Raw genomic sequence first — 22,512 nt, 5'->3', positions numbered from 1 at the left:
ACCCTGCACCCAGCGGCCTCCGCTCCCACAGCTGCCCCGGGAACCCGTGGGTGTGCAGAGCTGGTGGCACCTGGCCTCTGTCTGCTCAGGGAGTCTGCTAATGCTGCCAGTTCCTGCTGCTGGCCCATCCAAGGGGATGGGAGGACCCTGGGTGGGCCGAGTCCCCATAAGGGATCCCAGTCCAGAGGATCCAGGCTGTTAGCTGCTGCTGGGTGGGAGGGATGAGTTGCAGCTTCTTTTTTATCTTCCTTCCTTCCTTCCTTCCTTCCTTCCTTCCTTCCTTCCTCTCTTCCTTTCTTTCCCCCCCCCCCCCACCTTGGGGAGTTGTGAGGATATTTTTGTTTGGTTGGTTTTGGTTGGGATGTTTTTTAAAGAGTATCATATAGATATTTATATATATCAATTATTAATGTGGGGAGGGGGCGGGGCATACATTGCAGAGGGGCGTGCACACAGGGATTGGGCAGGGGCAGGGCAGCACATGATGCTACGCAAAACAGCCACATCTAACAGAAATACTCACACCAATGGGGTTGGGGAGTGACCATGGAGGGTGGGGCCTAGGGGAGGAGGAAAGCAGGATACAAGGAAGAGGGACCTGGTCCAAGATACTGGGCGCTTTCTGTCCCCACCCTTGCCACCTCCCCACCTCTGCACACCTCCTGGACCTTGGCCTTCTGTCTCTTCCTTATTTCCTCCCTCCCTCTTGCCCAGCTGCGGAGGCCCTGCAACTGAACAGCACCCTCTCCTCAGCTCTGGGTGGCAGCCAGAAGGGGGTCCTTCAAGGTTCAGATGTAGGAGCCCTGGAGTTCTCTTGATCCCAAGTTCTACAGTGGCTTGTCACTTTCTTTCTTCAGGTGACTGTAGTAGTCCTCCTGGGCAGGTAGCGGGATGCTGTGCAGCGGGTGATGAGCCTGAAGCCACTGCTGCTGCTCCAGTGCCAAGCATGTGTGTGCATGGCCTGCAGCTGATGGGCTTCGGACTTCAGGGCAGAGAGGAAGGCTAGCAGGTCGCGGGCAGCAAAGAGCTGGTGATGAAGAACTTTGTTCTCGTGCAGAGGGTGAGGAAGAAAGGGGTTAGGGAGGGTCCCAGCTGGGTAGGGAATCCGGGTAAGGTGAGACCCTGAGGCCAGGGGGTCAATGAGAGGGTGCACTGAGGCAGAGGCTGCATGAATGGCAGGTGAGAGTGGATGTGAGGGTGCTGGTGGTGATGAGGGCTCACGTTGAGCATCTGCAGCCGGGCCAGTGGGTCACTGCCCAGGGCTGCCACCCTTTCTGCATGTTGCCTCTCAGCTGCCAGTCGCTCAGCAGAGGACATGTCGGGCCGCAGGGCTGGCCCAGCTGCCAGCGCTAGACATTCTCGCTCCGGGGGCCCCAGGCTCAGATGAAAAGGGAAAGGGTGCAGGCCAGGAGGGCCAGGCTGCAGAGCCAGGGCCCCATGTCGGGGGAAGGGGTCCAGGCCTGGCCCAGGAACCCCATGTAGGGGTTCCAGCTCACTAGGCTTCACCTCGCAGCCAGGCTTGAGACGATCACGGAGGTCTCGTTCACGGCTTCCCGCTCCCTCTCCCGGGCAGCTGGATCACTGCTGTATAGGGCTGGGACATTGTGACCCAGAAGCCCTGGGTCCACTGCCCCCAGTGGCACGTAGAATGGATGGTTTCGATTGCCAGGAGACATGACATGAGGTCGGGCATATTCGCCAAGAGTGCGCAGGGCTGGAGTGTCAGGACCCAGGTAGGGGGGCATCGTAGCTACGGCACTACCAGGCTCACATGGAGGGCGATGGGGCACTGGGCCCAGAGGAGGGCACTCCACTGGAGCACGGCCCTCGTGGGTCAACTTCACTCTGCGACGGAGCTCGCGCTCTTTCTCGCGCCCGCGCTGCTTTTCGCGTTCCCGTTCCTGTTCCCGTTCCCGCTCCTTTTCTTCCGCGCACGCGCGCTATTCAGCCTCGCGCCGCACCTTCTCCACTAGGTCGGCCCGCTTCTTGGCCAGCTTGGAGCCCTCCAGCGGCACGACGTACAAGTCGCTGCGCACGCATGAGTTGAAGCCGCGGTCTAGGTGTTTGTTAAACCTGGCAGACTGACTGGCGTGGCTGGGCACGTCTACCACCTTGGGAGGGGGCGAGGGGCTGCGGGCTGGAGGCACAGGGCTCTCTGGGGTCTCATACTCCTCAGCTGGTTCTTGTTTAATCTGCATGGCACTCAGAGGTGGCCCTGAGGCAGGGGCCGCAGGTGGTTGTGGCAGAGATGACAGCTTGAGGGCCCTGCAGGTGGCAAGGGCCCGGAACTCACCATAGGTGAGCCTGGCTTGAATGTCCCTGGGCCTGCTGGCGGGGAGGTGCCTCGAAAGCCCGGTGGGTCCCCGTTCTGAAGGAGGGTGGTGACCCGGGCTTGTATCCAGGTGGGGTGGCTGTCTTGTAGGACCCCGGGGATGAGGCTCTCTTGCCATAGGGTGGGGGCCCAGGTGGGGAAGCAGTTTTGTAGCCTGCTGGCAAGGACGCCACGGTGGCAGTGACCGTGGAAAGGGTAGCAGAGGAGGTGGTGACCGGAGGCACCTGTGGGAAGGGTTAGGGCGCCCCTTGGGGGCCCCGAGAAGGGGAGGGATGTGAACATGGGTAGGACCCTTGAGAAGGGGAAGAGTTGGAAGAAGAGGAGACGGGGGGTCATTGGAGTCTGCTTGGCTGTAGGACACCTGACCATGGGGGGGGGGCAAGTGTGTTGGCCCCGATGGGTAGGGCCTCAGAGACCCCAGGGCGGGAGACATGGTGTAAGGGTGTGCGTGGTGGAAGCCACTGCTCTCCAGAGGATGGGGATATGCCCCAGGTGGAGGGGCCCACAGCTTCCATGCTGCTGCTGGTGGCGATGGTGATGTGCTGGGGCGGGTGGGTGGGTAGTGGATTGCCCCCCCGAAGAAGGGAAGGGGCCTGGATGGGCATTGCTGTTGGCCAAGAGATGATCATAGGGAGCAGGTGGAGGGGGACCCTGGCTCCACACAGCCTGGGATGGGAGGGACGGCTGAGTATACTTGGGAGGCTGATTGGAGACAGAGAGGCTTGTTGGGGGCGGGAAGGAGTGGGGGTCACTGGGCAATGCCTGGGGAGCTGGGTACTGGGGAGCGGAGGAAGAGGAGGAAGAACTGGAAGAAGAGGTGCCACAGGGCTACTGCTAGACGATGAATAAGGATACCTCACTGGGGGGCTGGGGCAGAAGAGGAGGAAGCAGGAGGCAGAGGGTGGGGTGAGGGAGCCAGAGTTGGGCCCTTCTCTGGGCCAGGAGGAAGTCCACCCATGCCCTGAGCCATGGCACGAGGAGAGGGAAGATGTCCAGGGAGTGGCTGGGCCCCAGGCCGGGAGGAGAGGCAGAGGCATTGTTGAGGGGTCTCAGGGCAGGTGGGGGCAGGTTTGGTGTGACACAAGGGAAGTGGCTGGTGGTGGAGCAGAGGTTAGGTGGCTTTGTTGGGGGAGCACCACTAGCTCCAGAGCTTGATAGTGAGATGGGGTTGTGGGTGGGGGGTGCTGCTTACCCCCACTAGGGGCCCCCACTGAAGAGACAGCCCCTCCTCCTTTGGGACCCATTGGGGGTCCAGATAAAACTCCTCCACCAGCTCCCCCAGGATAGAGCTGTGGGTGAGGAGGAGGGGCCCCAGGAGGAGCCTGGAACGTTCTGGATGTGGGGGGCTCCATGGGAGCATGATATCCAGTGGGCATCACAGAGGAATGGGGTTCCAAGCCAGGATCTGACTGTCGGGGGTGCTGTCTGCCTGTGGAGGCGAGGGAGGAGAGAGTGGAGGCGGATGGTAGGGACGGGACGGGCCCTGGGACAAGCCAGAAGATGAATCAGAGTCGTTCTCCACACTCCCAGGGCTGTAGATGCTGGGGGCCATGCTTCGGTTGTCCTGGTCTATACCCCTGGGGTCACTGCTGCCATCATGGTTGAGGCTTCGCCCATCCGAGCTCTCCAGATCAGAGGGAGACTGTGGCCGAGGGAGCTCCTCAGTCTTGGTCTTTTTTGGTGCACGGGTCTCCTGGCTTTCTCTCTCTCAGATCTGCTCACTCCGGCCCTGCTTGGTGACTTTCAGCGTGGAAGCTTCCTCTACCCGGCCTTCTTGGCTGTCAGCCTGGACTTTTCGACTTTGCCATCAGTGCTGATGTGCTGACTCCTCCAGGAGAGGCCCGGCCCCTGGATCTCAGTCCTTCTCGGGGCCCAGGGGCCTCTTTCTTCCGTCCACTCCTCATTGACATTGAGTCTTTATGCCTTGTTCCCCTGCCGGCCCGATGGCCTGCCGGCCCCCGAAGCAAACCCGGATCGGTGCCCTCGCTCTCGCTCTCCCCCGCCCAGGCCCGCTGCCTCTCCCCGGAATGCCCCCGCCCTGCGCCGCCCGCACTCGCGCGGCCCCCGCCCCCGAGGCGGCCTCGCCCGCGGCCCCGCCCCTTCCCTGCAGTGGTCTCCCTCACCCCGTCGCCCCTCCCCGAGGCCGGCGGTGCCACCGAAATGGGTCCCGGGCCCGAGGACCCGGCCTGACGCGGGGCTGTGGGCGGGCCCCTTTCTTTCTTTTTTGAAGAATAAGTGACTCTAGCCCAGGCGTGGTAGTGTACACCTGTAATCCTAGTGACTCAGGAGGCTGAGGCAGGAGGATCTCAAGTTCAAGGCCAGTCTCAGCAACTTAGCGAGGCCCTAAGCAACTTAGTGAGTCCCTGTCTCAAAAATAAAGCATAAAAAGGTCTGGGGATGCGGCTCAGTGGTTAAGCGCTCTTGGGTTCAATCCCTGGTACCAAAAAAAGTGACTTTACATGAAAGGAGAGATTTTATAAATTCCGAGCACCACCACGACATGAGCTATTAGTACACGAACAGCGTAGTTCTTTATAAGGACAGGCAATCGCAGAGAGCACTGCAAACAGGTCCGCAGGTGCCATTAAGACGCTGTGGGGTCGGCAGGTCCCCGGGGCAGGAGGCAGCCCAGCAGAGGGCCTCAGGTTGCCGGGCTCTGGATTTCTCCTCCTTCACAAGCTGGTTCCCCGTGTGCCTTGGTGTGGGTTGCCCGTGACGGGGGTCCTTAGAAGACCTGGGAGTGGGCAGGTCCTGCCTGGGCCTGACTTTCTGTGTCTGCCGAAGTGTCCTCATCTGCAGGCCTGTGCCCGCGTCTCTCTCAGGCCACGGCCGGCTCCTCCGTGGTCCCCAGGGCTTCCCCACCGTGCAGTTCAGACCCAGCATTTCTCAGGGGCCCCACGGTCCCCAGCGCCCCTAGGAAGAGACAGCTTTGGGCGTCCAGCTGTGTGGTGACCGGCTCAGGGCCGTCCTGGACGCCCCCTGTGGCCCACACTCCATCCTGATGCTTCTTCCTGCTGACTCTGGACAACTGCCTTTCCACACCTCACACCCTGGCCCCAGCAGAGTTCCTGGGCTTCCTGGCTGTGGTGAAGGCCCAACCTCCCTCTGTCACCTTCACCCTTGGTCCTGGTCTCTGGGCTCACCGGGGGCTTCACGCGCACACTCCAGTCCAAACCTCTGCCACAGCCAGTGCTCTTAGGGTAGGGCACGGGTCCAGACCCGGACCTTCCTGCTCCTTCTGCAAAGCCACGAGGTAGGGCTCAGAAGACTCTGGGTAGATGATCAGAAGGAAAAGGAGAAGGAAAGCCGACGGAGTCTTTGTACAGTCTCCTAAGACGGAGCGAGTGAGCCACCCACAGCACGTAGGAAAAGGTTCAAATCCCTCGTTCCCGCTCCCTCTCCAAGACCCCAGGGCCCCAGCCTTGCCCAGGCCCCTCTGCTCTTCCTCGAAACCTTCCAGGGAAGCACCAGGAGATGGATCCAGAATTTAAGCCAAGGCAGGTCGTTAGGCTGCGTCCTTGGGAAAGAGATTGTGAATTCTCCCACCCTCTCAGGAAAGTCTGAGATCACCCCTCACACTGCTGGTTTGACTCAGTTTTGCTTTGCTTTGGCTGCAGATCCTTGAACTCAGTGGGAATCCCAAATTCTTCCTTTAGTTTTCCTCCTAAAGCCCCAGACCTAGATTTAAAGTGGAATCCTACTGAGGAGGGAATCCCTCAGCTCTCGACCATGTAGCCAATGCCCACGATGTCCCTGACTTCACAGAAAGAGCTGCCTCCTGGAACCCCTCACCCGAGGCGAGTGGATGGTGAGTCACACGGGCGAACCCCTGAAGCAGCGAGAGGTGGAATTGACGCTTTGGTCCTCAAGTCTATTAAAGCTGATGGCCGTGGATCGTAAACTGAGACATGAATACTTAATGTAGGGAGGGTGGCTTGGCCAAGACTTGGAAGACCACACTGATGAAAAGAAGACCAGGTGACACCCAGCCTTTGTCCTCCAGGGCGCTAAGTGACTCCGCTTCTATCTAACAGGTAACCTGGCATCAGTGCGGGTTACTTGACCCAAGTGACTGCAGCCACCAACACATCCACTCAGAGACCAGGGTTGGGATCCACAGGGCTGGTCCAAAATGCAGACCAGGTTACCTGGCCAAGATGGTGCTGTGAGTCCCCTGTTCTAGGTTGAAACCCCGGTGCCACTACCGGCCTGACATGGCCTTATTCCTTTTAAAAGTCCACATGATGTCATCAGACATTTAATAACATATCTATGATTAAAAGGGTGTAAAACAGCTTATCCACTCCACCTAACTGCCCCCCCACACACACAAAGGCAATCCATCTCAGCTCATTTCTTCTGGAACTTTCCATTCTAACCTTTCCCCCCGTACTGGGGATTGGACCCAGGGGCACTTAACCATCAAGCCACACCCCCAGTCCTTTTTATTTTTCATTCTGAGAGAGGGTCTTGCTAAGTTGTGAGTGTGGCCTTGAATGTCAATCCTCCCACCTCAGCCTCCGAGTTGCTGGGTTTACAAGTGTGCACCACCACACCCAGAACTGTTGTAGCATACAATCCTGCATATATTCATTTATATCATCTGATCGACTTAAAATATGTAGCGGGGGGACCAATGTTCTCTCTGATAAGTGGATGCTGATTCATAACAGGGGAAGGGGATAAAGAGGAGCTTTGGATTGTGTTGAGGAAATGAGGGCGGGGGAAGGAAAGAAGGTGGACTAAGACAGACATCACTACCTAGGTACATGTATGTACATGTATGATTGCACGGATGTGTGACCCTACAGCGTGTGCAACCAGAGAAATGAAAAGTTGTGCTCCATTTGTGTACAGTAAATCGAAATGCAGTCTGTAAAGATAAAAAAAGAGCTCATTATATTCACAAGATAATTAATTGTTCAACCTTGAAAAATAAAATAAGATATGTTGCCGGGGACCTCTGGGAATAAGAAGAGGCTCTGCTTGCTGGAACCTCCCTGTCTTCGTGACCCGCGACTGGAATGTCACCATGTCCCACACACGCCTCTGGCCTCTGGTGGCTTCTCTTGCACTCCACGCTGATTTTGTCTTATGAGTGTAATTGTCTTCATCTCCCGGAGGATATTCGTGACGATTTTTGTAAGATTTCTTCTATTTCCAGAATACTTTCTGTGTCCTTCACATTTAAAGGTCTGTGTTTGTTTTAGTTTTCTAACTTTTCCCAGCTTTATGTTTGTGGTTGGCCTGGGAGATGCACCCTGTCCAAACCTGAAGTCCACCCCTGCATTGCCCCCCACCCCCGCGTGAATGTGGGAAAGATGCATGACTTGCTTCCAACCCCCTGGACGCCACTTGTAAAGGTGAGGTTAAGGTGTAAAGGTGACCAGGTGCAGAGGTTCAGCATCATGCTGCTGGGTCTCCCTCAGCGACTTTGAGCAGTGAGCCCGTGCCCAGCTGGAGAACCCCACATAGCAGGAAGCACAGGTGCCTGAGGGGCTGGGCTGGCCCGGGGGCAGCAGCCAGCAGGACACTGAAGCCCCTGCAGTGCCGCAATGGCAGGGAACTGAGTTCTGCCGGCAGGTGTGTGAGCTTGGAAGCGCAGCCTGATCTGCTCCGGTCTCGCCAGCGGACTCACCAGACGGCCACCTCGCTCAGCCTGGCTCAGACCTGAGCAGAAGACTCAGCAGAGCCATCCCACCACAGTCACTATGGAAGCAGTATGAGGCTCAGAGAAGGATGTTTCACCTTAGAAGAGAGTGAGCAGCACGCCAGGTATTGGCAGGGTGGGAGGCAGCCACTCACACGGAGCCGGGGGACATGCTCTGAGACACTGACAGCACGGCGGGCGGGCAGAGCTCCCGCGGCTGGCAGAAGGCAGCGTGGCACCACCACTCGGGAGCTCAGAGATGTGCTGCCAACTGCACGTGCCCGTAGCAGATGGCCCCATGGCCTGGGCATTTGCCTTGGCCTGTCCCTGCACGCACACGTCTTCAGCTTCGTTCGTCATGGCTGAAGCTGGGACGCCCCCAGAAAGCCCTCGCGGGTGAGCGGGCACGCTGCGGTAGATCCCGACGACGGAACGTCACTTAGCAGAAGCCGAACGAGCCACCGAGTCCTGAAGCGATGTGGAGGGAACCCAGGTGCTGGCAGCCCGTGGAGGGGAGCCGTCTGCCAAGACTTCAGGCCGCGTGGGCCCAGCACCGCGGCGCTCCGTGAAAGGCGAGGTCACCGGGAAAAGGCAAGAGGCGGGCAGGATCAGTGCTTCTGGTGACGCGCCATGTGGGGCCGGCCACCCCGCCTTGGTCAGCCCCACAGATCCGTCAGCACCAAGAGGGCCCCTCCTGCAAGCCCCAGGCTCGGGGGGCTGGTGCGCCCTAGGGGACGGGTCCTGCCGTGCCCGCTACCGTCCTGGGTACTGACCAGGAGGCCAGCGAGTGCAGGTGAGGTGGACAGGCCAGCTCCATACTTGCTGCTTAGTTTTTTTTTTCTTTTTTTTTAAACAAAATCTAATATTTTTAAAAAAGGTTGAACTCACACACGCCTACGATCCAGCAGCTCCATCCCGGGGTTCACACAAAGGGCTGGACGCAGAGGCCAGAGCAGCTCTGGCTCGACACTGCTGAGCAGCCGGCACCCGTGGCAGGCAGCACGCAGAGGCAGGGCACCGTGGCCAGGTCGTGTGAGTGTGGGGTTTTCCTGCCTGAGCCCCCACAGATCGGATGTCACTGGCCGTCGTGCATGCAGTTGGCACCGTAGGGGTGTACCCCGCTCACCCCTGTCTGCTCACCGTTACTTCTTAGTTCGCCACCTTCGTCTGGAAAGACCTTCTCTCTTCTTGAAGAGTGTTTTCAGTTTCTCTCCATAGGCTCTGTGGGCGGTAAATTCTTCCCGTCTGTGTCCAGCTGAGCGTGTCTCTTTCACCGGGTTTTGAGGCCAGCTTCGCTGGGTATAAAATGATAGGTTGACAGATGTTTCTGCCAGTACTTGGAAGATGCTATTGCATTTTCTCTGGTTCCGTCTTTGCTTTATCAACTTTTTCCCTTTTATTAGTCTTTTTTAAAAACAAAGATAAGTTTGCCTCGAGTGAAATCATACATACTAAGCATTTCAGTTGGATGTGTAATAAAGAGTTTGTAGCTTTTTCTATTTTCACGTTTGATGAGTGGTGATTTGAAACCCCACCAGGCTGCCATTCCTTCTGTTCCACATCTGGGACAGAAATAAGAAAAGCGGATGCCCTGACCCCTTGGCAAGAGAGTCGAGCCGCACAACCCCTTCCCCCAGGCAGAGGCCTTGGTACTGAACATTTTGTCCCATGAGGGTGACCCCTGTGTGCCTCCCCGGCGTCTCTGTGACCCCTGCAGAGGCAACCACTGCTGTGGTTGGAATGTGGCTCCCGGAGTTCCTGTGTAGGAAACTGAAGCCCCAGTGCAGCTGTGGTGGGCGGTGGGGCCTGAGGAGCAGGTGTGGGGCGTGGCCGCCACCAGCGTGAACGCACTAGGGCTGCGTGGCCGGAGCAGTTTGTCACTAGTGAGCTCGCTCCCCTTTGCTGTGCCCTTGCGTTCTCACTCTTCCGCCTCCTGCCACGAGACGGCACCGTGTGGAAGCTCCCAGCAGATGCTGGTGTCCTGCTCTCGGACTTTCCAGCCGCCAGAACCAAGCAGGACTGTTAGGTGGTCACAGAGGGGCCCCCGGCAGCAGGCACCCCTCCACCTGCTTAGGCGCGGCTCACAGCTGCACGCTCACGCGCATGCTCTGGCTCAGCAGACCATCCTGGAGACTCAGGATGTTGCAGGTGTGTGTGGCGTCTTAGTCCCTGCAGGCTGCGGTAGCAGAAGGCCACAGACCACTGGCTTACATAAAGGCATTTGCTTCTTTTGGTTCTGGCGGGGGTAGCCCCAGATCAAGGGGCCCCATGGCTGAGCCCCTGGTGAGGGCATCCGCACACGGCCGCCTTCTCAGTCGTCCTACAGGGAAAACCAAGAGTGCCGGAGCCCCTGGCCCTTCATGAGGGCTCCACCCCTAACCTCCATAGGCTCCTCCTCCTGATGCCACACCCTGGCGTTAGAGCTTCCACACAGGCATTTGCAGGGGAGGGACACAAATATCCAGTCCACAGTCAGTCGTCTGCTTCTTTTTTTATTTCTGACTGATATTTTCATTGTCTGTTTATTTAAAAATTGCCTTTCCATTTTCCATTGCTAAAAATTGAGGTTGGTTCCAATTTTTGCCCAATAGGCCTCAACTCGTATGAATATTCACATACAAGGTTTTGTTTTCTTTCAGTTTTTGTTTATTTTGGAAAACTACCCAAGAGTAGAATTACCAGGTCTTTGAGCTGTAAATATTTAACTTTGTAAGAATCTGCCAAGGAGTTCGCCGAAGTGTTTGTACGGTTTGACATCTCCACAGGCAGGGCAGGGGAGTCCCGGTTGTTCTATGTCTTTGCCAGCATTTAGAGTTGTCAGTCTTGTTAATTTAGCTGAGGTATTAATGTAGGACAGATGAGTCTGGACGCCTGAGGAATTTTCAGGAAGCAACTTTATTTAAGCTGCAGTGGTCCAGAGGGGCTCATGCCTAAAAATCTCTGGACCCTGGTCTGAAAATTCTTTTAGATTTATACTCAGTGGGGTGATTACATGTCAGTGGGTGGGTACATAACAGGTATTCTTTGTTCCACATTTGTAGGTTAGACAGAAGTTTCACAAGTTTTTGCCGAGAAAACAGAGATAGTTTTGCACAGCAAGAGAGAGTCTATTACACATTTTGTCTGCAAACCTGGCATTCACAAGAAAGAGGAAGCTTCAAACCACACTGAGCTCTCTGCAGAACTCCCATGAGATCCTGTGGACACGATTTGTAAAATCTTGCTGACAAGAAGCTTAATCATAGGGGGTCCCGGAAGGAGCTTAATTATGGAAAGAGTCCCTTTGATAGGAATACCTGGTGATTGCATCAATATCAGCTAATAGAATGTTCTTCCTATTAAGTTAATCGATATGACGACATTGATATTGATATCACAATGCCATTAATACTGGTATAGTGGTCCGTTATGGTGTTAGTTTGAATTTCCATGATGGCTGATGACACTGAACGATTTCCATGTTTATTTTATTTTATTTTATTTTATTTTTTTACTATTTATACTGTAAGGAAAAATGCAGCTTAGCTCGGGACCCGTGGTAGCTCCAGCCCCTCCAACAGAACTGGCACTCCATATGCACGGTCTCAGTTGCAGTTCAACAATAGCTCCCAGAAATCCACGCCGGACACGGGAAATCACATAAGGGAATTTATTAAGCAAACAGTGTCTCCCTGCAGGGTGAGAGAGAAAATGAGAGGAAAAGAGAAAGGAAAAGAAAGGGCCCGCGCTAGAGAGAGTGGAAAGCGAGGAGGAGAAAGAAAGCAAGTGTGTAGAGAGAGAAGCAAGAGAGGAAAGATGGTGGTTGAACTCCGCAGGCTAACGGGACCAATAATGGAGAAGGATACTTGCAAGCTGACTGATGAGCCAATAGCTAGCTAGGATGTTCACAGATTGACAAGTGGTTGGGAGGCGGGGAAATGGCTGCAACGGAATGGGCGGGGGAGCAGCTTTATACATTACATATGTATCTTCGCAGGTGAAGTGTTTTCCAGGTTTTTGGTCCATATCTTTATTGGGCCATTTGTCTTGTTAAAATTTTGTATGTTTCATGTTACTATCAAGTGTGGCTGTTTTTAAATACTTGGGATGTAAGTCCTTTATCAGATACATGTTCTTATTTTGCTTTTTCAGTTTTTTTTTTTTCAATTGTAGATGGACACCTTTATTTTATTTATCTTTATTTTATTTACTTGTCTTTATGAGCCACAACTCCAGCCCCTATCAGATGCTTGTGTTACAAATATTTTCCCTCTGTCTCTGTGTTGTTAATTTTCTTCGTGAGTTTTCATTTCCATGAAGTCTAGTGTGATTACATTGAGGTCAACCATCCACTGTAAATTGATTTTGCATCTGGTACAGGGAAGGTGACTTTTTTTCCTCTGCGGATATCTTTTCGTTCCAGCTTCATCTATGGCCAGTTTTCCTCTCTCTTTGACATGCTTTGGCGACTTCATCAGAAATCAGCTGACCAGGTAAGTGTGGGTCTACTCCTGGGCCGCCTCTGCCCTTCAGCCTGTTTATCAGTCCCTCAGTCAACACCACTCAGGTTTGATGACTGTAACTGTCAGGTGAACCTGAAATGAAGTAGGGTGGGTTTCCCAACTTTTTGTGTTCTCATTTTTGTTGTTATTCTGGATCGACTGCATTTCCAAGTGAAGTTTAGAATTCATTTGAAAAATTTCACATTAAATGTCCTGCTGGGATTCTGTTTCGGTTTATATTTACTCTGGGGATGAATCTGGGGGCACCATGTGCTGTCCTTGCCCAAAGGGCTCCTGTGAGCCCTGACTGCTGCATCTCCTGTTTAGACCTTAGCTAGTCTCTCAGGGCTGATCTGTAGTTTTCATTGAGGTTTTCTATAAATGTTTAATAAATTCATCTCTATGTCCTTGATCTTTGATATTGCAGTACACAATGTTTTTTAAAGTACTTTTAGCATTTTTCTTTGCTAAAAGATAGAAGAAAGCTGATTTTTTAAAATGCTGAGTTTGCATATGGCAACCTTCTTAAACATATCTATGGATTCCATAGATTTTCTGTGTACAAATTGCATAGCGCAGCTTGTGAGTAAACAGCTTTGTACCTTCCTTGCCTGTGCCAGCCCCCTGCTGACTTGTCTTTGTGGTGGAAGGCTGGTTGGGAGGCCAGCTCCTGAGTTGAAGCCTCGTTCTGTGTTGGTGATATTCCCTTTTGTTTCAGTGCTTTAAAATGTCCCTGTGGTGTGCTCAGATATGGGTTCTCTCTCACTTCTTTTATTTTAGGATTACTGAGCTACCTGGATCTAAGATTTGAAGTCTTTCAACATTCCAGAGAGTTCTCAGCCATTACCTTCTTTATATCACCCGGTTCCCTCTCTCTACTGTCTGCTGCTGGGTTTCAGGCTGGGTATGATCAGAGACCCCCATGTTCAGTCTCTTGCGTCTCTCTGGGCTGTGTTCTGGAGAAGTTCTTTGTTGTTGTTCATCTCCAGCTTACTGTAGATGCTTGTACCTTTTAAATTTTCATTCTGAAATAATTTCAGACTTAGAAGACGCTGCAGTAGCAGCGGCGCCAGAACCCTCACGGATGCTTGCTCAGACGCCCCACGTAACCTGTCCCCTAGCCCTGGACACCGCTGTCTCGTCCTCGGACCTCGCTCACAGGCTCAAAGGCTGCTGCGGTGCCGGAGGTTTCTTCGTCTCGTCCTCTGACCCGGAACAGTTCCTCGGCCTCTCTTTGTCCTGGGCGCTTGCTCTTTGGTGAGGGGTCCTTCGGTTTGGTTTTCTGATGTTCCTCATGATCAAGCCCAGCGTTTGGAGAAGTGCACAGAGACACCAGCCACGGTGGTGCCAGCCTGGTGCCTGCTCTGGAGGCGCCCACGCAGGGTGACCTCTAGCTGGGAGGCGAGCTGCACTCCACTTGGGAGCAGACATGGGCTTGGTTTCTTTGCAATAAAGGTGTGATTACCCCACCCGGCCCCACGCTGAATCACGTCTCTGGAGAGCTGAATGACGCAAACACCCTGTTTCCTGTTGCACTTTAACTTCAACATCCATTGATGATTCTTGCTTGAGATGATGGTGACTGCAGGTTTGCCAGTGGGGACTGTCCCGTTTTCCTTTCACCCCTGGGAACCTACGGAAGGGTTTGTGCTTTTCTGCCACCATTGAGTTCTAAGTTCCAATATTTACCATTTTGATTTCTGGGTGATCCATTCAATCTTTGTTAAATCTGCATCATTGTTTTTGGTCGGTGCAGAATCTTCAGCCTCTTTCTCTCCCTGCAAAGGAAGCGTATCTCCAACTTCCGGGTATCCTCAGGGTCCAGAGCCCGTGCGGGTCTGAGCCTCTTCCTGGGGGCTTCCTGTTCAGTTGTGACTATTTTTAACCATGAACTGCTCAGTATTCTAAGCACTGAAGCAGTCTGAAGCCTGAGTTGAAGATACGATGTCTAGAAAGGGCTTTCTCTCCACCCCCCACCCCACCGCACCGCATCCCCCTTCAAATTCGACTTTCTTGCTGGAGGGGTTTGGGGCCACATAACAGTGAACTTGGACCAGGGAGGTTAAGAATTCTCACCAGAGAGTTTTCCTCCATCTGTCACCTGGTTTGGTTTAGGAGCCCTTGTGGCTGTGGCCCCTGCTCAGAGGGTGGCACAGGGACTGCAAAGCCTTTGAGACCCTGTTTCCTGCTGGGCAGTCCCCACACACGTCTCCAGGATCCGGTGCCTTGCCAGCTCTGCGCTCTCTGCAGCTTCATGCTCACACGTACAGAGAAAGTTCCCCCCCATCCACAACGCACCTTCTGCCACTAGGTTGGAGGCTTAGTGGCCTGGGTGTCCCCAGGAGGCTGTTGAGACTGAGCAGGTGTCAGGACTGGAGTGAACTGGACACCCTCTGTTGTGCTGATGACCATTCGGCTTGATTAGGAGAAGCAATCAGGGACACGGCCAGGGTAAGTGGGCTGAGTGGAGGGTCTAAGAAGCCCACTTGTGCTTGGGGTGCCCCTGAGGGGCAGGTGACCACGGAGCAGCCTGGAACCTGTCGCCCTGTGTCCTGGGTGCAGCCAGCGCTTTCCCTGCTGCCCCCAGCTCCACTGGTCCTCTTGATGGCTGGGCCCACCTCCCTGGACCCCTGTGCGCGCTCTCTCATCAGAGCAGGCTCCAGGGTGGAGGCCAGGGAGGGAGGGGACAAGCCCGAGGGCCTGGCTCGGAAGAATCCATCCAGTGGACTTCGCCACCAGGCCAGGAACCAGCAGTTGTGAAATTTACATCCCAGTTCACTCTACTACGCCTGTTTGCTCAGCTCAGTCCATAAAATGAACGCTGCTGCGCCCGCTTCCAGTTACTTGGCGGAACACTGTGAGTGACCTGGCATTTTAAAGCCTTGTAAATCCGTCTGGAACTCAGAGTCACAATTCAAATGCTGTCAACTGTACTGCCAACTGGCCCGGGCCTTGTCGAGATACCAGAACAGGCCTGCGCCTTCCCTCCCAGGCTGCCGTCCCTGCAGGCCCTGGGCAGCCCGCGGCCCCTCCCCTGGCCCACCCTGGGGAGGCGCTTCTCCTTGCTGGACAGCAGCCAGGCCTGCTCCCTCAGGTCGGTCGCTGCTTTTGCTCCCGTATGGCCTCGGACCATTTGGAACCTCCCAGTCAGATTGAAATCCAGGCAGCCGGTTGTGCAGCCATCAGGCCGGCCGGGAAGTCTTGTCTGCTGGGAAGCTCTGCTCCCGGCAGTCTGCGCCAGACGAGGAAGAGGAGCCCGGGCGCCATGCGCAGGCCCCGTGGGGTGAGGGCTGGAGCCCAGGCTCCGGAGGACTGGACGCACCCACGGGAGCCACCAGAGGTGGAGGACGCAGCACAGCTGGAGGCAGGTCACTACCTCTTGGCTGGCGGTGACGTCCTGGGACCTGGGCAGTGCCCCTCAGGGCCAGAACTGTAACAGTGGCTCGTGGACACTTGGCCCAAGCCTCTGCCACTGGTCATGGCTCAGCAAGTGAGGCGTACTCTCCCCCTGCGGGGAGATTCAGGGCCGTGGGTGACAGGCATTCATGAGCCCTGCAGGTCCCCTAGAGACCGGTCACACATGCCCATGTCCGTGGGTCGCCACCAGACTGGCACTGCTGTCTGCCCTGCGAGGAGGGGCAGGAGAGAGTGGACCCTAAAGCTGCACCCTTCCTTTTGAATTCCTGCTCTCTAGGGGACTTTTGTACCAGGTTTCTTCTCTGGGGCTGACACCAAGGCGGGTCTGACCCAGCAGGGATCGTAAATTCACAAAGATAGTACTCAGGGCCCTTCCCTTCCCTCCCAGTGTTTAAAACCTCTCAGCCTCCGGAAGCCAACTGCCTTCGCCCTTCTTTTATTTTTATATAGCCAGCTCTCAGGAGTCAGGAGAAAACTAAGCTGGTAGTAATTCTCACTCAAGTGTGAAAGACTGACAAGGAATATAGTTACACCTCATGAGAGAATCCCATTGAGCATAGATACCAGTCTCTTAAAGTGGCACTCGCACACTGATTGGCAAGGCAGAAGGTTAGTTCTAATTTCCTATTTTTATTTATTTTGCTGGTGAAGCACATAGGACCTCCTACACCTCAGCTCTCATCCTACTGCTTTCCTATGGCAGGACATAGACTTGCTTGACCTCTATGTGGACAGTGTCCCCGCTGTCCCCTTGGTAAATCTCCCTGGGGGTCCTGAGAGTTTTTTCCCTGGCTGCACAGGAAACAGAAGGGAATTCAGCTTCTGGACAATTCCTGTCTCCAGGGAGAAGCTGGAAGGCTCTGGATAATGATCTGGGTTTGAGGTGCCCCAAGGACGCCAGTTGCAGGACAATTGTCCAGGTGGCTCAGCCAAAGCCAGATCCCACTGAAGAAAAGGACGCTCTTCAGCTCAGTGGTTAAAACTGGGCCGTGTACCAGTCTCCCTGGGCCTCAGTTTCTGCATCTATGAAACGGGCGGGGGGTGGCGCGCCCCCTCTGGGTTTGTGAGCTAATCTTACAGGGATGAGCCACCACACGCTGGGAGGCTGAGACCCCCACCAGGCACCACCTAGGCCCCGCTCCCCGGGAGGAGAGGAGCAGGCGGATGGGGCAGGTGCCACCACAGGGCTCCTGGGGTACCACACAGACGTCAGCGTGGCGCAGAGGCCGTGAGGGTGCCGGTGCCACGGAGCCTGCTCCCGGCCCGGCAGAGGCAAGGGAGCGCTTCCCAGGGAGGAAGGGCTGCGGCCAGGGCTGAGGGGATCCAGCCCGTCAGCTGGGCAGAGGCGGCGGGGTCCCTGGGGACCTGAGTGGGGCCCAGGTGCAGCTCTGGACAGGGCCTTGTCCCCTCGGCCTCAGCTCCTTCGTCCCTCCCAGAACCAATCTAAAATCGCTGTTTTCTCAGTTGATCTTCGTTGGGAGGCAAGTGCCTCTACTACACTGTGACACCCATAAGTGACGTCTCCCCTGAAGCTCGGGTTCAGTGCGTGGCTCCTGCGTGAGACGTGCACAATTTAAACAGCACTGAATTCCGCGGCTTTTGAGCAGGATTCCCACGTGAACTCAGCCAGCTCATTTTACACGCGGCCCCTGGAGGGCAAACCTGGAAAGATGCGTGGACTTCCTGAGGGACTTCCCAGATGCCACCTAAGGGGAATCAGCTGGACTTTCATCTTAGGACTTCTGAAGTCTTGTAGAACAGGAACCTTTAGGTCTCACCGTCAGGGGGATCTGTGGAAGAATTTTTTTTTTTTTTGGTCCTGCGGATTGAACCCAGGGGTGTTTAACCACTGAGCCGCATTCCTCCCCCCTTTTTTTGTTGAAACAGGGTCTAAGTTGCTTTGGGCCTTGATAAGTTGCTGAGTCTGGCCTTGAACCTGTGATCCTCCTGCTTCAGCCTCCCAGGTTGCTGGGATGACAGGTGTGTGCCCCTGCACTGCTCCATGGCAGCATTTTGGGGAGACAAGAAGATAAGAGGCCTGGGGTGTAGCTCAGGGCAGAGGGCTGGCCCCGTGTGGGTGGATCCCTGGCTTCCATGTCCAGCACCACAAAGGAAAGACCCACAGAGGACAGGTTTTCTATCATGGTGGAAAACCGAGAGGGGACAGCCTATGCCCCACTCGGGGACGCGGTATGTGATGAGGAAGGGCGATTCTGGGGCAGCCTGGAATCCCAGAAACTTGTCCAGTGTCAGGGGTGATGAATCATGTGAGAGGAGGAGGTGAGGGGAAGAGAAGGGACTACCCAGAGGAAGTGTGTGCATAAATGTCCTCCGGAAGTGGTCTGAAAAGATGGCCATAAAAAACATTAAAAAATTCACCCACAAGGAAGTAACTGGGCCTCTGGGGAGCAACACTTGGCTCGAGTTCCCAGAACAAGTGACTCGTGAGCCCCGCTGGTCACCACTAGAAACTCAGCGCTCTGCTGAACGCGGTGGAGAGACGCAGGAAGGCATTGTGGACGGACAGGCGCAGAGCTGGGTGTTCCCTGCCACCTTGGGACGGTTGCTCCAAGGTTGATCAGGAAGAAGGGGTAGTGAAGGTAACAGGGCCTCCCGCGGTAAGACCAGGTGTGGTTGCAGTGGACTGAATGACCAGGGCTTGGACAGCACCTGCCACCTGCAGGTCCCACGTCCTGCTGCTGAGGACCCCCAGGGCAGGCGTCGTTGGGAGGAGCAAGCTGACCCCTTAGGAGTGTGGGTGCAGGTGTAACCCCTAACTCACTCTGTGGCCAGGCAGCGGGGGGAGGAAGCCCAGGCTGCCCCCGCTCAGTGCAGGTCATTCGCATGGGGCGGCCCCCACCCAGGCAACTCCCGAGGGGACCTCAGACACAGCTCCTTGCCTGGGATCTGCAGAACAGGGCTCCCTCCCAAGAGCTGTCTGCAGAACCTTCTGGACCGTGCTCTGCGGCTGGCTATTGGCCTGTGGGAGGCGGGAGGGGCTGGGCATCACCGGGAGCCTGGGCCCTAAACGCCTCTCCTATTCCGTTGAGTGGGTGCTAGTTTTGCATTTCATTGAGTGAGCTTTTTTTTTTAAGTTTATTTTCTTACTCATAAGGCAAACCGTGAAGCTCTGCCCACACTAAGATCTGGTTCAGACACAGCACTTCACGTGTGACGTCACTGTGACTGGACGGCTGGGGCCATGGCCCAGGCACCGTGGCTCCCGCCGTGAGCAGGCGCGTGGGGCTCCCAGGAGCTGCGGGGTAGGGAAGCCACCACAGCGGCGACTCCAGTCTACATCTCTGGCCTTCCTTTGTCTGCACTGTTTTGGGGACGGTGACGATGTGACAGGGTGACAGTGTCCTGGGTTGGGTTCCCTTCCTTCCTCTAGGACTGTGATCTTGATCCTGGCCAGAGAGGACAGTCCTAAGAGGCCCTCTGTGGGGACGGCCTGTGTGGGAGGGAGAGGGCCAGGGGCCCTGGAGCCCAGTGCCTCCTCAGAGGTCCTTGGCGACTTAAGACCCCGCTCAGCGAGGCAGACGGTTCTGCCTGCCAGCCACGAGGACCTGGGGCCCTCCTCCCACCTCCGTGGGGCCGTGACTCCCCGTGTGTCGGTCTGTCAGCCCAGACAACCCAGCAAAAGGCAGGCCGCTGTGGGCAGCTGGCTCTGGGCGCCCCAGACATTTGAACCAAGAATCCCGGAAGAGCCTGGTGACGTGAGGAGGGAGGGCGTGGGGCAGGGTGGCAGGGAGGGGCGAGCGGGGCCCAGGCCTGGGGTCCGGCTTGTGCTGCGGGCTGGAGGCTCAGGGAAGCCAGCACTTGCTCAGCCTCAGTCTCCCCGGATGGGAAATGTCGGAGGCGCACCAGACGATCCCCAGGTCAGCTGAGCCCAGGGACCTTGGGGACCCATCGAGGGCAGCACAGCCCGGGCTGCACGCTGCTGCTGGGCCCATGAGTCCCTGCTGGTGGCACAGTCTGCCTGCCCTGGCCTGTCTGGCCTTTCATGGTGAAAGTTGTCACCTGTTGCCATCAAGTCCCCAGAGATGTCGCACCGGTGCTCTTACGTGTTCCGGAACAGAAACAAGAAATTCCATTTCTCCGTCCCCTTGGCAGGTACCCGGCTGTGTGTTGGATTTCAGGGCAGGGCAAGTGACCTCGGCCTGGATGACGTCAGCCAGAAGGGGCGAGACACACCTGCAGGAAGAGGTGCCCAGACCTGCAGGGTTTCTCTGGGTGACCCCACATCTATGATGACCTTCAGGGGTCAGGTTGGAAGTCAGGCCCCTGGCTTCACCTCAGGCAGGCGGACTCTGCCCTGTGACAGAGACCCGGCTGCAGCCACCTCTGCCTCGGGCTGCAGGCTCCTCCTGCTTCCTTAGGAACTGACTGCCACTCCAGTTCAAGACAAGTCCAGCTTCAGGGTGGGGTGGGTCCTCCTACCCTGGCTTGTCGGCCTCAGGGTGGAGGGCCTGACACAGACACTGGCCCTGAACGTGGAAGCCTAGTGACCCTGAGGCCACAGGGCTTCCACAGAAGCCCTCACCGTGTCACCTTCTGACGCCTGCCCAGTGTTGGCTGAAAGTCTGCTACAGAATCGTTTTACGACCTCGGGTACACACGGGATGGGCCGGGCTTCCCTGCTACGCTCCGAGGAAGTAACCCCATCAAACAATGAACCGACTTGTCCAAAGTCCCCCAAAGAAAGACAGTTGAGATAAGATTTCCGGCCACCAACACCTCCAGTCAATCAGCCGGCAGGGTCCAATATGAAATGCAGAAATAGAAATATCAGTACGTACAATGGAAAAGGAAATGGAATGAGCGAGTCTTTAAATGACTGGCAACTCCCTTGATATTTCCAAAGTGTTCAAAAACCATTTGGTCGATGTGTGAATACATTAAGAAAACGGTGACAACAAGCCACGTTTGTCCCTTCTGGTCATCAAGCAGACCACTACCTTGAGGCCCCTGTAAGCAAGGCCTCACCCCTCGCCTGTCCCAGTGGAACCTTTGTGCGAGGCTCCAGCTATTGATAACTAGGCAGCAGGGTGGCAGACCCCAGGTATGAACAGAATCAGGTCCCCAAATGGGTCTTTCTCCCACAAACAAATGCAAAGTACTTGAAAAATGAACAAGAAGAATTCACCTGGTGTGAAATAAACCCAGGGCAATGAAGATTGTTCCAGAACTTGTTGCACAGACCCCCTTCCCACCAACCCTGGATACTGCTATGCACTGATGCAGGTGATGGATTCAGGCACCTTGTCACCTCTTCTGTACTCGGCTCTCTTCTTCTGGGGTGATTAGATGGAACAGTGATTCCAGCCCTGGCTGAACAGTGGAATCATGAGATTAAAAAGAGCAACGTCTGGTCTGCGTGAGGCCTGGGTATTGGAAGATTTCGAGTATTTTTTGGTTTTAATGGACCACTGTTTTTCAACACAAGTTCTTTCTCCAAAGTCTGGTGGTGAACTCCTCTGTCCTCTCGGGTCTGGGGTCTTCATTTTGTATTTGGCTTGGTTGTTTGTAGAGGTCTAGATTGAAAGTGGCTTCCTCTCACCTTCGAGGTTCAGCCTCACCAGCTCCACTCCTCCCGTTGGGACGCCAGCTCTTCTTCAGTCCTCGTTGCGGTGTGAAGGTGTCTCTTTTCTCTCTGAGAGTCTTTAGATTCTCCCTTTGACCTTGGTGCTCTGCATTTCTACTCAGGGTGTCCAACTACAGATTTACCTTGATCTACCTTTTGCCATCCTCAGCCTTACCTTTCCCTTTGGAAAATCATGTCTTCCTTTTGGAAAGGGATTTTGGAAAATTGCCAGACATTATAATTTGGAAATTCCTGCCACCATTTCCCATATTCATTTATTCTGAAACTCTTATTAAATGTGTGTTGGAGTATCTTATTTTAGTCTCCATGTTATTTAAGTCTCTTCATATTTTTCATTTCTTCATCCTGTTAGCATTAATTCCTTGTGACAATATTCTATTCCACTAATTCTTTCTTCACCTGTGTCCACCTCAGGGCTGATCCTCTTTGCTAAGTTCCTCGACTCGATCTTACAGTTCTGTGTTTCCAGAATCTTCCATCGGTCTTTCCTCTCGTCCACTTCTTGGTTTTCAGCTTCTGAGTTGCCCCACGGTGGCCTGTTGTGCTTTTGACCCTATAGTATCCCTTCCTGTGTCTCTTTGAAGATCAGATACGATCAAACAGTTCCTGTGATGTTGACTGTGTTGTTTATGTTTCCTCAGGAACATTCTCTAATTTGTTTCATTTATTATGAATTATTTCAAGGTGTTTATGTTTCTCCTGGGTTTCGAGATGCTGTTTTGTGGGTTCCCTTAGCTCTCCTCTGTCTTCTCTCACCCATGTGACGGACAGCCACCCTCCTCCAGGGTCAGACAACGGTCCTTGTTCACAGCAGTCCAGAATTTTATGCTAGGCCCTACTCCTGTTCCCAAGTCTCCTTAGGAGGACTGTTCTCGCAGCTCCAGGCTCTTGGCACACAGGTGTGTTAGTGCCTCTTTTCCCTTGGGAATGAAATCCTGGTGGCACTATCCATTTCTGGGCCAGGACCAATAGTCTCATAGCTTCCATCCCTTCTCTGAGTTTCCATTTCTAGACCATAACATTTTTA

General features: G+C 54.9%; 1 pseudogene; it reads right to left on the bottom strand.

The window, feature by feature from the left end:
• Positions 1-710: 710 nt before the first annotated feature.
• Positions 711-8,342, bottom strand: LOC124993768 (atrophin-1-like; annotated as a pseudogene).
• Positions 8,343-22,512: the final 14,170 nt, after the last annotated feature.

The sequence above is a fragment of the Sciurus carolinensis genome, chromosome 9 (genome assembly GCF_902686445.1).
Source record: "Sciurus carolinensis chromosome 9, mSciCar1.2, whole genome shotgun sequence".
NCBI classification, from domain to species: domain Eukaryota; kingdom Metazoa; phylum Chordata; class Mammalia; order Rodentia; family Sciuridae; genus Sciurus; species Sciurus carolinensis.
The sequence above is the reverse complement of the archived record's forward strand: the minus strand, read 5'-3'. Positions and strand labels throughout refer to the sequence as shown.